Here is a 17,806-nt window from a genome sequence, read left to right on the forward strand (position 1 = left end):
GCTGGTTTACAGTTTGGCCTCATCTCACCAAAGTGTTCATCTGTCCATCTTCCGAATGATAGGAGACACATCCGAGATTATGATAAACAGTTCAACGAACACAAGGTTGCATTGTTACAACCCCGGGTTAACACTATTGTATAACTAGATTTAGAGCAATGAAAGTAAACTCCTGATAATAAGGGACATGGGATCCTATTACGGCGAGAGTTCAGTGACTCTAAAACCCAGAGAATATGTAGCACGGGCCCAAAGATTGCAACAGACATTCACCATCGCAAAAAAAAAATCGACTTAGATTAAATATTCCAATTTACATGCTTTATATAAATTAATATGAGTTACCGAAGTCACATAATTTAACAGATGAGAAAATGAGTTAGTATAATAACCAGGCATTGCTTGAAATTGAAAACTCCTTGAAATTAAGTTACATTTAAGTATGTAGCTTTGAACCTTTTTATGATGAGAAATTTAAAATGAGCAGTATGTATGGACAGCCCAACATATCAGTAACAACTGAATGTAGTCACTGTTGTAACTGTCACAATTTGCGCAAAGCAAGATCCCACAAACAGCAATGTGATAATGACCAGATAATTTGTTTTAGTGATGTTGGTTGAGGGATAATTATTGGCCAGGACACCAGGGAGAACTCCCCTGTTCTTCTTTGAAATAGTGCCACAGGATCTATTATGTCCAGCTGAGCAGACAGGGGCCTTGGTTTAACGTCTCCTCTGAAAGACGGCACCTCCGACAGTGCAGCGCTCCCTCAGTACTGCAGTGGGAGTGTCAGCATAGATTTTGTGCTCAAGTCTTTGGAGTGGGATTTGACCCCACAACCTTCTGACTCAGAGGCAGGAGTGCTACCAACTGAGCCACAGCTGACATCACAGACAGAAAGGTTCTTCACCTCAACAACTTAGCTCATAATTCGTCATCCTTACTTAGTAATAGCCTTTTTTTGGGTTTTAGTCACATTTTTCCAGTTTTCCTGTTTCAGATCCTATATTCATGTCCTTGAAGCCTGGTTGTAACTCCCTGCAGCCCTCCCCTCTGAGGAAAGGGAACGAGCTGTGGGACCCACCTGATGGCATTAATAAAGAGTGACGTAATAAAACTCACTACTCACTTGGTTTGAGCATAAAGCAAGGCTTTAATCAACTTGTTTCAGAACATGGAAGTCTAGTTGTACTTCACTAGTTCCTTGTCTTACAAAATGTCCCTGAGCAAGCTGGGCCCACGCCCGAGTATTTATACTCCTTGGACAGCGCCACCAGGTGGCCGTCCAGCATTATTTCATGAGTAGTTTCTTGTTGATGATGAGATTTATAACATTCTTTGTAGTAACCTGGGAGGTTATGAGTAACCTGATCCACCAGGTGGTGCTGTGGCAATTGCTCTCCTGAGTTAAGTCTGATCTGTACTGTTGTACTCTTTGTGTTTGCTGCCTCATGGCAGAAGCTTTTATGTGCAAGGGTTGATTAAACCATGTTAAGGAGTTAACCGGTGTCCGTCTCCATCTATGGCCACTTCAAGATACCACATATGGCGACGAGGATAAAGGACGGAAGAGTTTTGGAGTATTCGGAAGAGGTGCTCGGGTTGGTTAGCAAACTAGTCGGAAAAGCACGAGGCTAGGCCGCGGGAGTCGAAACGGAGTTGGATTTTTTGGCTGAAGTGACCGGACTCCAAGGATGGCAGGAACGGTAGGCTCCGTGGTACCTTTTGACAGCAAGTCGCAGTCTTGGGAGGAGTATATTGAAATACTAAGCCATTTCTTTATGGCAAACGAGGTGGACAGTGCTGAAAAGAAAAGGGCCATTTTACTGAGTTGTGTGGGAGCGCAAACCTATACACGGATGAGGAATCTGCTGAGCCCGGAGCGGCCAGGAGAAAAATCTTTTGACGAGTTGGTGAGTCTACTAGAGAATCATTTCAATCCAAAACCTAGTGAAATAGTACAGAGATGGAAATTCAATTCGAGGATTAGGAGGCCGGAAGAAAGCGTTACTGAGTATGTGGAGGAGCTTCGGAAGCTCGCACAGGACTGTAATTTTGGAAATGCGCTCACAGTCATGTTAAGGGACAGACTAGTATGCGGGGTTAACGACGATAGTATACAGCAAAGGTTGCTGTCAGAAGAAGGATTAACGTTTGAGACGGCACTTAAAAAAGCACAAGCCATGGAGATGGCTAACAAGGACATTAAGGACTTAAACAGTATGAGCAAGGAGAAATGGAGTAAACCAGGGGGAGGAGCTGTTTTCAAGATGGAAGCTGGCGCGAAAAGTCCACCAGTCGGGGTTGGGGATTGCTACCGATGTGGCGGGACGAGCCATTATGCAAAGGACTGCAGGTTTGCAAAGGCAAAGTGCCACAATTGTGGAAAAATAGGGCACTTAAAGAAAGTCTGTAAAAGGGCAGTGAGTGAGAGAAGCAGTGCTAAAGGGGCAAAGCATGCTAAAGGGGGGAGGGAGAAGTACACAAAGCGGGCAAATTACATACAAGAGGAGGAAGAGTCTAGTGAGGAGGTTTTCACTGTATACAGTATAGACACTTCAAGGCCCAACGTACCCCCTCTCACTCAGTATTTGATAGTGAACGGAGGTCAAGTAAAGTTTGAGATTGACACCGGATGTAGTGTAACCATAATGTCGCAGACTGAGTACGCCAAGCTATGGGGGGAAGCAAAAGTACCAGAGCTAGGTATATGCCCCATTAGTCTCAAAACCTACACAGGACAGAAGGTGAACATTTTGGGGGCGGCCGAAGTACAAGTGGAACACAAAGGAGTCACCAAAGAGCTTACGGTGGTAGTGGTAGCAGGGTCAGGGCCAAACCTGTTAGGGCGAGGGTGGATCAGTGAGTTGAGTGTGTACTGGCAGGCAATGAATAAAATGGAGGACAGTACAGAGGCACTGCAAGAAGTGCTGATGAAGCATGAGTTAGTGTTCAAGGATGAATAGTGTCCCGGTATTGAAGCCCGACGGTAACGTAAGGGTGTGTGGTGACTATAAGTTAACAGTGAACAGAGTATCATCACTGGAACAGTACCCCATTCCGAGAATGGAGGACATGTTAACATCACTCGCTGGGGGAGAAAGATTCAGCAAACTGGACATGAGTCATGCGTATCAGCAGATATTGCTAGATGAAGAATCAAAAAAGTTTGTCACAGTGAACACGCACAAGGGGCTGTTCACGTATGCCAGGTTACCATTTGGTGTCAGTTCTAGCCCAGCAATATTCCAACGGACTATTCCAAAGGTGGCCGTGTACTTAGATGATATTCTGCTAACAGGAAGTGATGATCAGGATCACTTAAAAACACTGGACAAAGTGCTACAGTGGCTGGAAGAGGCGGGGCTACGCCTGAAACGGAGTAAGTGTAGTTTCATGGAGAAGGAAGTTACATTCCTGGGACATCGGGTGGATGCCACAGGCCTCCATCCATTACCAGGGAAAGTGCGGGCAGTGCAGGATGCACCTGCACCCACCTCAGTGACTGAACTGAAAGCCTATCTAGGGCTCCTGAATTATTATAACCGGTTTCTTCCAAACTTATCGATGCTGCTGGCACCCCTGCACAAACTGCTGAGAAAGGAGGAGCCATGGCGTTGGGGGCCAGAGCAAGCGAAAGCGTTTCAGCAGTCAAAGGAGCTGCTTCAGTTCAGCAGGGTGTTGGTGCATTATGACGAGAAGAAGGAGCTGATAATGTCCTGCGACGCATCACCCTATGGAGTGGGGGCAGTGTTGGGACCACCGCATGCCAGATGGAGCAGAAAGGCCCATCGGGTTTGTTTCACGCACGCTCACAGCTGCGGAAAAGAACTATTCACAGCTTGATAAAGAGGGGTTGGCCATTATATTTGGAGTAAAGAAATTCCATAAGTACATATATGGGAGGAAGTTTGTAATCAGTACTGACCACAAGCCTCTTATTAGCTTACTGAATGAGATGAAAGCGGTGCCTCAAATGGCATCACAGAGAATAATGAGATGGGCAGTAATACTAAGAGCCTATGAATATGTGATCATGTACAGAGCCGGCAAGGAAAATGGGAACGCGGATGCTCTCAGCCACCTGCCCCTCTCAAAATCTCCTCGCAGTACTTCCCCTGAGGAGCACGTCCTGATGCTGGATCAGGAGATCAGTCCCCTGATGACTTCAGCGCAAATCCAGGGCTGGACAGCCAAGGACCCCGTTCTGTCAAGGGTCCATGAGTATGTGTTGAAAGGCTGGCCAGATCACCGTGAGGGACCGGAGTTCGCGCCGTACAGACAGAGACAGCACGAGCTCAGTGTCCAAGATGGATGTGTGCTATGGGGAGCACGCATCATAGTCCCAGAGCGGGGACGCTCTACTTTGATGGAACAGTTGCATCAATCGCACCCAGAAATGACTAGAATGAAAGGACTGGCTAGGAGCTACCTGTGGTGGCCTAACTTGGATGCTGAAATTGAGTCAAAGGTAAAGTCATGCACTATATGTCAGGAACAGAGGAAAGCACCTGCTGGGGCACCACTCCATCCCTGGGAGTGGCCCAGCAAACCCTGGAGGAGAATTCACATAGACTATGCGGGACCTTTTATGGGCAAAATGTTTTTGGTGCTGGTTGACGCTCACTCAAAGTGGATCGACGTTTATCCAGTGAGCTCTGCAACGACTGATGCCACACTGAATTGTCTCAGGAATAGCTTCAGCACGCATGGTATTCCAGAAATGATTGTATCTGACAATGCACAGTGTTTTGTTAGTGAAGGGAGCAAAGAATTCATGGTAAGGAATGGAATCACACATGTCACCTCGGCTCCATATCACCCAGCCTCAAATGGGTTAGCCGAGCGAGCCGTGCAGACTTTTAAGGAGCTCATGAGGAAGAGCTCAGGTGACACCCTGGAGACCAAGCTCAATAGAGCCTTGTTTAGTTATCGTATAACACCCCAAGCTACCACGGGGCTTCCTCCGGCTGAGTTGATGATGGGGAGAAAGTTACGGTGCACATTTGACCTGATACACCCAGATCTCAAAAGCAAGGTTGAGACAAAACAAACAAACCAAAAAGCGTACCATGACAAACATACTAAAGCTTGCCATTTCGCCATAGGGGACTCTGCGTACACCCGGAACTTCAGTTATGGACCTAAATGGATACCAGGACTAATCCAGGACATTACAGGACCTGTGTCATACTCCGTGTTACTAGGGGATGGTCGAGGGGTTTGTCGGCATGTGGATCAGCTTTTCAGCCGGCAGCAGGGGGAACTGCCTCAGATGGAACAAAGGGCAGTAGAGGAGGCTGTTCCAGGACCCAGCACGGCTTATAAGGTGCCAGTGGACACTGGTACTGCCAGGCCACAGCGGGACAGAGTAAAACCAACATCAGAGACTACTCCACTCTCAAGTGTGAATGAATCTGAGAATCCACCACAAGTGGAATTAAGACGTTCACAAAGGATTCGCAAGCAACCAGAAAGACTTATACAAACCTGTTAAATTAGTCAGGGGTTAACCATGGTTAGAGCATACTGGTTAATTAAAACGTAGTACCTAGTAAGGGTTATTGTTTAAGAATTGCATACGGCAATCTTAAGGGGGGAGGAGTGTAGTAACCTGGGAGGTTATGAGTAACCTGATCCACCAGGTGGTGCTGTGGCAATTGCTCTCCTGAGTTAAGTCTGATCTGTACTGTTGTACTCTTTGTGTATGCTGCCTCATGGCAGAAGCTTTTATGTGCAAGGGTTGATTAAACCATGTTAAGGAGTTAACTGGTGTCTGTCTCCATCTATGGCCACTTCAAGATACCACATTCTTCCTGCCTAAAAGATTTGGAAGTCCGACGATTTCCTCTTAACAGATTAGGTGGACCACGAATAGCCGCATTCTTTTAGATTTTTGTTTATGTCTAGAAGGCACGTCTCCCTGGACCATGTCTTGGTCCCTGGGCCGTGTGATCCATACCGGTGGATCGACAGGGCCCGTGTTGCTCTGATCGACCAGAGGGAGGCTGGGGAGATCGTGACTCCGGGTGCGGGTCCCCACAGGCGCAGAACTGGCTTCATCTTGTTTGATAGCTGGGGTTGACCGGCGTCCTGGCCTCGGGTGGCCATCCCACGGGGAGCGCTCGGCTCCCCGAGTGGATCTGGTGGGGCAGCTGGCAGATCTCTCGATGTCCCAGGTAGGGCGTCATCTTCGGGGGAGCACAGAGCGTCGGCATCATCCCCGTGGGTCCCTCTATCAGTTGGGTCCGTGGAACTGGCTGGACAGGGAGCCAGGTCCCGGAGCGAAACGGTGGACTCCTGGCCATCAGGGTACCGCACGTGTGCGTATGTGGGCTTGACGTCCATGAGTTCTACCTTGTCGACGAGAGGATCGTTTTTAGACGATCGGACGAATCTTCGGAGCAGCACGCGGCCAGGAGCTGCCAACCATGACGGTAGAGATGTCCCATGGGTGGAGCGACGCTGGAAGCTGAAGAATCGCTCATGAGGTGTGACATTGGTAGACGTAGAAAGGAGAGACCTGATGGAATGCAATGCGTTAGGGAGCATAGTTTCCCACTGCTGGTCTGGTAGGTTGCGTGATCTCAGTGCAAGATGAACAGCGTTCCAAATGATAGCGTTGTATCTCTCAACCTGTCCGTTACCGATGGGATGGTACGGTGTCGTTTTACTTGTGGCGATTCCCCGTTGGGAGAGATAACTTTTGAGTTCACTTGACATGAAGGAGGGACCCCGATCAGAGTGGATGAAATTGGCCGTACAGCAAAGGGAAAAGACTTGATCAAGGCATTTGATCACTGTGGAAATAAGCATATTGGGACAGGGGAAAGCAAAGGGAAAGCGTGAATATTCATCCACCATAGTCAGTAAGTAGGTGTTTCGCGTTGAGGAAGGCAATGGCCCTTTAAATTCAATGCTGAGTCACTGCATAGGCTGCATAGCGTGTATGAGCGAGCTATCCGATGGATGGAAGAATTGTGGTTTTAATTCCGCACAAATTCTACAGGAGTAGCACGTTCTTTTCACATCTTCCGTAGAAAATGGGAGATTTTTAGATCGCACGAAGTGCAACATACCAACATCCCCTTGGTATGAGTGACCATAACATGGTCTAATTCCAAATTCAGTAGGAGGGTGAGAGAGTTGGATCTCAAACCAGCGTACTAAGCTTAAATAAAGGAAACTATGTAGGTATGAGAGCAGAGTTGACTAAAGTGGACTGGGAAAATAGATTAAGGTGTAAGACGGTACAGGAGCAGTGGTGTACATTCAAGGAGATATTTCACAACTTTCAAGAAAAATATATTCCACTGAGGAAAAAGGGGCGTAAAAGAAAAGACAGCCATCAGTGGCTAAGTAAAGTAATAAAGGATAGTATCCGACTGAAAACAAGGGCGTATAAAGTAGCCAAATCTAGTGGGAGGATAGAAGATTGGGAAGCATTTAAAAGCCAGCAAAGAATAACTAAAAGATTAATTAAGAAAGGGAAGATAGATTATGAAAGTAAACTAGCAAAAAATATAAAAACAGATAGCAAGAGTTATATAAAAAGAAAAAGGGTGGCTAAAGTGAATGTTGGTCCCTTAGAGGATGAGACCGGGAAATTAGTAGTGGGGAACATGGAGATGGCAAATACGCTGAACAAATATTTTGTATCAGTCTTTACAGTAGAGGACACTAAAAATATCCCAACACTGGACAAACAGGGGGCTATAGGGGGGGAGGAGCTAAACACGATTAAAATCACTAAGGAGATGGTGCTCGGTAAGATAATGGGACTTAAGGCGGATAAATCCCCTGGACCTGATGGCTTACATCCTAGGGTCTTGAGAGAATTGGCGGTAGGGATTGCGGATGCATTGGTGGTAATTTTCCAAAACTCCCTGGATTCAGGAAAGGTCCCAGCAGATTGGAAAACTGCTACTGTAATGCCCTTATTTAAAAAGGGAGACAGACAAAAGGCTGGAAACTATAGACCAGTTAGCCTAACATCTGTGGTTGGTAAAATGTTGGAGTCCATTATTAAGGAAGCAGTAACAGGACATTTGGATAAGCGTAATTTAATCGGACAGAGTCAGCATGGTTTTATAAAGGGGAAGTCATGTTTGACAAATTTGCTCGAATTCTTTGAGGACGTAACAAATAGGGTGGATAAAGGGGAACCAGTGGATGTGGTGTATTTGGACTTCCAAAAGGCATTTGACAAGGTGCCACACAAAAGATTACTGCACAAGATAAAAAATCACGGGATTGGGGGTAATATACTGGCATGGGTGGAAGATTGGCTATCTGACAGAAAACAGAGAGTTGGGATAAATGGTTCATTCTCGGGTTGGCAATCAGTAACTAGTGGTGTTCCGCAGGGGTCAGTGCTGGGACCCCAACTCTTTACAATCTATATTAACGATTTGGAGGAGGGGACCAAGTGCAACGTATCCAAGTTTGCCGACGATACAAAGATGGGAGGGAAAGCAGTGAGTGAGGAGGACATAAATAACCTGCAAAAGGACATAGACAGGCTAAGTGAGTGGGCAGAAATTTGGCAAATGGAATATAATGTTGGAAAGTGTGAGGTTATGCACTTTGGCAGAAAAAAATCAAAGAGCAAGTTATTATCTAAATGGAAAGAAACTGCAAAGTGCTACAGTACAAAGGGATCTGGGGGTCCTGGTGCATGAAACACAGAAGGTTAGTATGCAGGTACAGCAGGTGATCAGGAAGGCCAATGGAATCTTGGCTTTTATTGCAAGGGGGATGAAGTATAAAAGCAGGGAAGTCTTGCTTCAGTTATACAGGGTACTGGTGAGGCCACACCTGGAATACTGCGTGCAGTTTTGGTTTCCACATTTAAGAAAAGATATACTTGCTCTCGAGGCAGTTCAGAGAAGGTTCACTTGGTTGATTCCGGAGGTGAGGGGGTTGACTTATGAGGAAAGGTTGAGTAGGTTGGGCCTCTACTCATTGGAGTTCAGAAGAATGAGAGGCGATCTTATCGAAACATATAAGATTGCGAGGGGGCTTGATCGGGTGGATGCGGGGAGGATGTTTCCACTGATGGGTGAGACTAGAACTAGGGGGCATAATCTTAGAATAAGGGGCTGCCATTTCAAAACTGAGATGAGGAGAAACTTCTTCACTCAGAGGGTAGTAAATCTATGGAATTTGCTACCTCAGAGAGCTGTGGAAGCTGCGACATTAAATAAATTTAAAACGGAGATAGACAGTTTCCTAGCTGATAAGGGAATTAAGGGTTATGGGGAGCGGGCAGGGATGTGGACGTGAGTCTAGGTTCAGATCAGCCATGATCCTATTGAATGGCAGAGCAGGCCCGAGGGGCCGTATGGCCTACTCCTGCTCCTACTTCTTATGTTCTTATGTTTATGTTCCAACGCCAGGATGGCATAAGTCAGTATGAAGATCTGCAAGAGTTGAAGTTGACATAGAAGAGCAGAATGCCCGCGTGAGGGTATCCGGGGCCACATTCTCTTTGCCGGGTCGATAATGTATGGTGTACTCAAAGGCGGCCAATTCCATCCTCCAGAGTTGTATTTTGTTATTCTTGATCTTAGTGCGTTCCCAGTTATCCAGCATAAAGGCCACGGAGCGCTGATCAGTAATAAGTGTGAAATGGCGATGAGCGAGAAAATGACTCCATTTACGTACAACTTCGATGATGGCCATAGCCTTCTTCTCGACAGGAGGATAATGGAGCTCGCTACCCTGCAAAGTTCTAGACAGAAATGCAACGGGTCGACCACCTTGATTCAAGGTAGCAGAGATCACCACATCCGATGCATCACACTCGACCACGAAAGGAAGATTTTCATCAATGGAATGAAGCATAGCTTTTTCCAGTTGTCGCTTGAGGAGGTTGAAAGCTGAAATAGCCGTTGCCTCCAATGGAAATTACTTTGCGTAAAGCAGGGGCTGGATCTTGTTGGAGAAGTGGGGTATCCACTTCGCATAATAGGCGAACATGCTGAGTGCCCGACGAAGAGAGCCGAGATTCGTAGGGGGAGGGAGCTCCTGAAGCAGATGAAGTCTATCCGGATCCGGTTTGATGACACCGTTGCCCGCCCAGTAGCCAAGGATGTTGACTGATGGTACTGATTTCACAGATTTGTACTCATTTAAGGTTAAGTTGCGACGACGGAGAACGTCAAAAAATTTCTGGAGGTTGACATCATGCTCCTTCTGGTTATGACCAGCAATGGTGATATTATCCAGATATGGAAAAGTGTCCGTTAAGTTCTCCTGTTTGACTAGGCTATCCGTTGCCCATTGAAAGACGACCTCCCCATTGGTGACTCCAAATGGAAGGTGACAAAACTGGTAAAGCGGACCATTGGCCTCAAAGGCTGTATACTTTTTGTCGGAGTCCTTTAACGGTACTTGATGATATGCGCTCTTTAAATCAAAGGTTGAAAATACCTTGTAGTTAGCAAGGTTATTGACCATGTCATTGATGCATGGTAGTGGGTAGGCATCCAGGTTGGTATACTGGTTAATAGTTTCTGAGTAATCGATGCAAAGACGTTTCTTGTGTTGCTTCAGAGGATTTTTAACAACGACGGCTTGAGCCCGCCAGGAAGATGAACATGGCTCAATGATGCCGTCAGCTAGAAGGTGAGAGATTTCTGCCTCGATAAAGGATCGATCATCTTGGCTGAAACGTCATGATTTAGTGACTATAGTCTTACATTGGGGGGAAAGATTGGCAAACAAGGAGGGCTCGTCGAGTGAAGCCGGCAAAAGCGCACAAAACGGTACTTTGGAAATAGCAAGCTCCGGCTTTGACCCTCCAAACTCGAAAGTGAGCCTTTTGTGTTGTTTCTGGAAATCCTGTCCCAGGAGCACATCACTGCATAGGTTCTTGAGCACCCCGAGCCGGGTGGAGAAATAAGTGCGGCCATTGAGAATAAGGTCGACAAGACAAAAGCCGGAAGAATTGGTGGTCAGTATCGTCAGAGCCATTGCAATTTCCCTGTCTGAGGGGTAAATACGCAGTTTTAACTTACTGACAGCCCGCTCACTAATGAAGCTGTCAGAGCTGCATGAGTCGATTAGTGCACTCAAAATGTGTCCATTTACCGAAACCTTTGTGGCTGCATGGGACAGACTTTGGGGGAAAACAGCTGTGATGGGAGGAGGGGCAGTTTTACCCTTGACAGCTGTAACCTTAGTAGTGGTTCTTGGGGGAGGAGCAGTTTTATAGATTGCAGCTGTAACCTTAGTAGTGGCTCTTGGGGGAGGAGCAGTTTTATAGATAATAGCTGCAAAACTAACAGGAGCTCTCGACCGGTATACCTTAGAAAAGTGGCCTTTCTTACTAACAGCGGCACTTGACTGGCATACCTTAGAAAAGTGACCTTTCTTGCTGCAATGATTGCAGGTTGCGTTACGAGCAGGACAAAATTTCCTGTAATGGAACGCACGTCCACAGAAGAAACACTTCCTTCCAGATTGCCAAGATGCCACTAGGGTGAGGTCGTCATCAGTGTAGGTTTCTAGGGTAGGGTTGTCATCAGCCAGGTTGGAGTCGTCATCCGTGAGGGCTTCCGCCCGAGGCCTATCGAAGGAGTCACTAAAAGTGATAGCAGCAGCCCGTGCACGTGGTGAAAGATAGGTATCTGCATTCCTCTTTGCTAAGTCCAGAGAACATGCCTGGTCATAGGCAGCCTGTAACTTGAGGGTTTTATTCTCCAACAGACGCTGACGTATGAAGGGAGATGCAATCCCATTAATAAAGGAATCACAAATTAACTCCTCCTGGTACTGCTCAGCTGTAACCGCTTTAAGATTACAATCCTTGCTGAGCCTGCGAAGTTTCTGAAGGAATTCGTCAAGTGATTCCCTGGGTTGTTGTTGAGTTGTGGTCAGTAGATGCCAAGCAAAAATTTCATTTGGGGACTTGACATATAGTTGCTGTAGTATTTGGATAGCGGCATCATAGTCTACACAGTCTTCGATATAATCAAACACATGAGGGGATACATAATTAGCAAGTATCTCTAATTTATCCGGAACATTCTCACCAAACACCCTGAGGAAGTTGCTGAAAGTACGATACCAGTGTTTCCATACCTTAGCAGCTGTAAGTGAATTCGGATCTAGGTCGAGACGAGCGGATCTGAGTAGTTTCTCCATGATGGATCGATTACTTGTCTGAGTTCCCTTCTACAGTTCAAGTCGTAGCTGGCTGATCCCGAAATCACCCAAAGCGTGGAGTCGATACCAAGTTGATTAAATTGACGTAATAAAACTCACTACGCACTTGGTTTGAGCATAAAGCAAGGCTTTAATGAACTTGTTTCAGAACATGGAGGTCTAGTTGTACTTCACTAGTTCCTTGTCTTTACAAAATGTCCCTGGGCAAGCTGGGCCCACGCCCGAATATTTATACTCCTTGGACGGCGCCACCTGCTGGCTGTCCAGTGTTATTTCATGAGTAGTTTCTTGATGATGGTGAGATTTATAACAAAGAGCAAGTGGCGGTGAATGCACTTCAGGAAAACAGGGAAGAAAGGAACACAGAGAAAGTACAAGAGGAGAAAAATAAAAGTCTAATTTCAAATGGGTATGATCTGTCAGATTGTCCCTTTCCCAAAACAGAGAATGAGGTACGATATGAAATATCAACATGTTTTTCTGATTCTTAACACTGGACTATTAGTCCCTACACTATGCTATCTCAACGCCTCCCATGCTATACTATCCCTTGAATCAGCCTACATTAAACATTCTTTTTCTCAGCCATGCTAGACTGTGCCTTCAGACATTGACAACACCTTCCCTAGTTTGCTAGACTGTCCTCAGCTCTCTCTCCTCTTGATCAGGTTAAACTGAGTAACTCAGCCACATTGACTACCTACGACCTTCTCTTCCCCCTGCCCACCATCCCCAACATCCCCACCCATCCCCAGAGTCACCTGATCTAGCCTGTTGAAACTGTAAATCAGGTCTTTATCATTGACTGATACAGCACAGGAGGAGGCCATTCAGCCCATTGTGCCTGTGCTGGCTCTTTGAAAGAGCTATCCAATCTGTCCCACTCCCACGCTCTTTCCCCATAGCCCTGCAATTTTTTCCCTTTCAAGTATTTATCCAATTCCCCTTTGAAAGTTACTATTGAATCTGCTTTCACCGCCCTTTCAGACAGTGCATTCTGGATCACAATAACTCACTGTGTAAAAATAATTCTCCTCCTCTCCCCTCTGGTTCTTTTGCCAATTACCTTAAATCTGTGTCCTCTGGTTACCGACCCTCCTCCCCATATAATTTTGAACACCTCTATTAAATCTGTCCTTAACCTTCTCTGCTCTAAGAAGAACAACCCCAGCTTCTCCAGTCTCTCCACGTAACTGAAGTCCTTCATCCCTGGTAGCAGTCTAGTAAATCTCCTCTGCACCCTCTCCGGGGCCTTGACATCCTTCCTAAAGTGCGGTACCCAGAATTGTCCACAGTACTCCAGCTGAGGCCTAACCAGTGTTTTATAAAGGTTTAGCTTGACTTCCTTGCTTTTGTACTCTATGCCTCGATTTATAAAGCCCAGCATTCTGCCAGCTTCAAAGGATTGTGTATGTGAACCCCCAGGTCTCTCTGTTCCTGTACCCTCTTTAAAATTGTACCATTTCGTTCATATTGCCTCTTCTCAATTCTTCCTCCCAAAATGCATCACTTCACACTTCTCTGCGTTAAATTTCATCTGCCATGTGTCTGCCCATTTCACCAGTATCCATCCTCCTGAAGTCTGCTACTATTCTTCTCACTGTTTACTACATTTCCAAGTTTTGTGTCATCTACAAACTTTGAAATTACACCCTGCATACCCAAGTCCAAGTCATTAATATATATGACCATAAAAACATAAGAAATAGGAGCAGGAGTAGGCCACTTGGCCCCTCGAGCCTGCTCCGCCATTCAATAAGATCATGGCTGATCTGATCTTGGCCTCAACTCCACTTTCCTGCCCGTTCCCCATAACCCTTGACTCCCGTTTTTCAAAAGTCTCCACCTTGAATATATTCAACGACTCCGCCTCCACAGCTCTCTGGGGTAGCGAATTCCAAAGATTCAAGACCCTCTAAGGGAAGAAATTCCTCCTCATCTCTGTATTAAATGGGCGACCCCTTATTCTGAAACAATGCCCCCTAGTTCTAGATTTCCCTACGAGGGAAAACATCCTCTCAGCATCTACCCTGTCAAGCCCCCACAGAATCTTATATGTTTCAATAAGATCACCTCTCATTCTTCTAAACTCCAATGAGTATAGGCTCAACCTTTCCTCATAAGACAACCCCTTCAACTCAGGAATCAACCTAGTGAACCTTCTCTGAACTGCCTCCAATGCAAATATATCCCTCCCTAAATAAGGAGAACAAAACTGTACGAAGCTCTCCAGGTGTGGTCTCACCGACGCCCTGTACAGTTGTAGCAAGACTTCCCTACTTTTATACTCCATCCCCCTTGCAATAAAGGCCAATATTCCATTTGCCTTCCTAATTACTTGCTGTACCTGTATGCTAACTTTTTGTGTTTCATGTAGAAGGACACCCAGATCCCTCTGTCCGGCAGCATTCTGTAGTCTCTCCATTTAAATAATATTTTGCTTGCTTATTCTTCCTACCAAAATGGATAACCTCACATTTTCCCACATTATATACTGCCAAATTTTTGGCCACTTACTTAACCTATCTATAACCATTTGCAGACTCATTGGCTGGAATTTTGCTGGTGGCAAAATCGCAAAGATTGACAGCAGGTCAGAAACCCGCTGTCAACCCGCCTCCAATCAATCTTTCCAAGTGTCGGGTCCCCGATTTGCACATGGATCCGACACCTAGCAGCAGGAAGAGGATTATAGCCACTTAACTGCTTGTTAACAGGTTGTTAACAGGCAGTTAACAGGCTTTTTCCAATTTTGACACTTGTACTGCGGGCTTCCCGATGTCCAAACACCACGCCAGGTAAGTGTGGCGTGTTGTGAGTCTGCTGTAATGTTTATGCATTGACGACAGCTGCAGAAGTGGTGTGAAGGATCCAATGGTGCACTGGTGAGTTTCAGAGGTAAGAAAATGTTGGGAAATTCATTTTTAATGCATTTAGACTTTTCTGTAGGTAACAAGTTTTGATTTGTATGTGTAGTCCCACCTCATTGGGAGAACCTCTCCCACCAGTGACAGATCGCTTCTGTAACCTTACCTGCAGCTGCCATCTGTTCTAGCCTAAGGAGGGAGTCATTGCAGAGCCTGGGTGCAAGAGCTCACCTTTGTACAGTGATTGTCAGTGTTTACAACACCTCAATGCTGTCAAACACTGAGAAATCAGCTGTCAAAATAAAATGTGTGTGGCCCCTTTAAGAAAACTGATAGATGATGCGTCATCAAATGATGTCATCTGACACCGGCTTCCTCCTAATTGGCCAGCAAGCCTGCAGGGCGGGCTTAACAAGGCCAATTGACGCAAAATCATGTCTGTAAGCCGGATGTCATTGGGGGCGGGACTGGAACCCGGAAGCCACCTGACCCGCTCCCAAGCCGCATCGAACCAGAAAATCGCGGCTTTTGTGTCCTCACAACTTGCTTTCCCACCTACCTTTGTATTGGCAGCAAATTTGGCAACAGTACACGCGATCCCTTCATCCAAGTCATTAATATAGATTGTAAATAGTTGAGGCCCCAGCACTGACCCCTGTGGCACCTCACTAGTTACAATTTGCCAACCTGAAAATGACCCATTTATCCTGACTCTCTGGGGGCAAAATTCAGTTGCCTTTGTGCCTCCTGTTAGCGCCCTAAGAGGGTGCTAACGGGGCGCAAAGCAACTAGTGCCCGGGCGCGGTAATATTCAGTGGGAGGTTAGCAGCGGCGGTAGCTGGTAGTGTCCCGCGGTGCTGCGCCTCTGGCGATGACGTCATTGGCATGCACAGCGCCCCCTCGCGCCCCAGCCGCAAACTTCGGTCGCGCCCCTGACGACCGCCGGACGCTATATCCTACGGGGTATGGGGGGCGTACGTGCGGCCGGGGCAGCGATATTTAAATGGGTGGAGCCTGGTGGCCATTTTTTTCACTGGACGCCTGCCAGCACCTGCCCCCTCTGTCATCCCTACGCAGGTGCCGGCTGCGATCGGGCAGCCCAGCACCCCTCTTGAGTGCCGGCCTCTTTTGCCGGCACCCCGCTTCCTGGTGGCCCAGTTGGGCCCCGGTCCATGCTGTGCAAGGCCCCTCCCCTTTAATAAGAGGAGGAAGGCCTGCAGTACTGCTTCCAGTAGCACCCCACCTCCTTCTTGGGGTGCTACCATTTAATTTCAGACGCAGGAGTGCTAACTTTTTCGGGGCGCTAAAGGGGGCGCGACCCAATTTTTGCCCCTCTGTTTTCTGTTAGTTAGCCAACCTTCTATTCATGCTAAGATATTACCCCCAACACCATGAGCTCTTATCTTCGGCAGTAACCTTTTATGTGGCACCTTATCGAATGCCTTCTGGAAATCCAAATACACTACATCTACTGGTTCCCCTTTATCCACCCTGCTCGTTACATCCTCAAAGAACTCTAGTAAATTTGTCATACACGATTTCCCTTTCATAAAACCATGTTAACTCTGCTTGATTGTATTATGATTTTCTAAATGTACTGCTACTACTTCCTTAATAATGGATTCCAGCATCTTCCCAATGACAGATGTTAGGCTAACTGGCCTAAAGTTTCCTGCTTTCTGTCTCCCTCCTTTCTTGATTAGGGGAGTTACATTTGCAGTTTTCCAATCCACTGGGACCTTTCCAGAATCCAGGGAATTTTGGTAGATTACAACCAATGCATCCATTATCTCTGTAGCCACTTCCTTTAAGACCCTGGGATGCAGACCATCAGGTCCAGGGGACTTGTCAGCCTTTAGTCCAATTAGTTTGCCAAGTACTTTTTCTCTAGTGATAGTGATTGTTTTAAGCTCCTCCCTCCTGTTTGCCCCTTGATTATCGGCTATTATTGGGATGCTTTTAGTGTCTTCTACCATGAAGACAGATACAAAATATTTGTTCAAAGTCTCTGCCATTTCCCTGTTTCCCATTATTCCCCAGTCTCATCCTCTAAGGGACCAATGTTTACTTTAGCTACTCTCTTCCTCTTTATATACCTGTAGAAGCTCTTACTGTCTTTTTTTTAATATTTCTTGCTAGTTTACTCTCATAATCTATGTTCTCCCTTTTTATTTTTTTTAATTATCCTTTGCTGGTTTCTAAAAATTTCCCAATCCTCTGCCCTTTCACTAATCTTCACAACATTATATGCCTTTTCTTTCAATTTGATACCATCCTTAACTTCCTTAGTTAGCCACAGATGGTTCATCCTTCTCATAGAGTCTTTCCTTCTCACTGGAATATGCCTTTGCTGAGAGTTATGAAATATCCCCTTAAATGTCTGCCACTGCTTATCGACCATCTTACCCTTTAACCTAATTTCCCAGTCCACTTTAGCCAACTCTGTCTTCATACCTTTGTAATTGCCTTTATTTAAGTTTAAGACACTAGTTTCAGACCCAAGTTTCTCACCCTCAAATTGAATGTGAAATTCTATCATGCTATGATCATTCTTCCCTAGAGGATCTTTTACTATGTGATCATTCATTAATCCTGCTTCATTACACATTATCAGATCTAAAATAGCCTGCTCCCTGGTTGGTTCCACAACTTATTGTTCTAAGAAACTATCCCAAATATACTCCATGAGTTTGTCCTCAAGACTACCTTGCCAATTTGATTTGTCCAATCTATATGAAGATTAAAATCGCCCATGATTATTGCAG

The 17,806-nt window shown here is 46.0% G+C and overlaps 1 long non-coding RNA gene across 1 annotated transcript in view; it reads left to right on the top strand.

The window, feature by feature from the left end:
* Positions 1-17,806, top strand: part of LOC147124746 (uncharacterized) — a 130,004-nt gene that overhangs the window by 26,412 nt on the left and 85,786 nt on the right. The gene's annotated exons all lie outside the window — the stretch shown is intronic.

The sequence above is a fragment of the Somniosus microcephalus genome, chromosome 1 (genome assembly GCF_052327205.1).
Source record: "Somniosus microcephalus isolate GS21.2 chromosome 1, FLI_Smic_1.0, whole genome shotgun sequence".
NCBI lineage: Eukaryota > Metazoa > Chordata > Chondrichthyes > Squaliformes > Somniosidae > Somniosus > Somniosus microcephalus.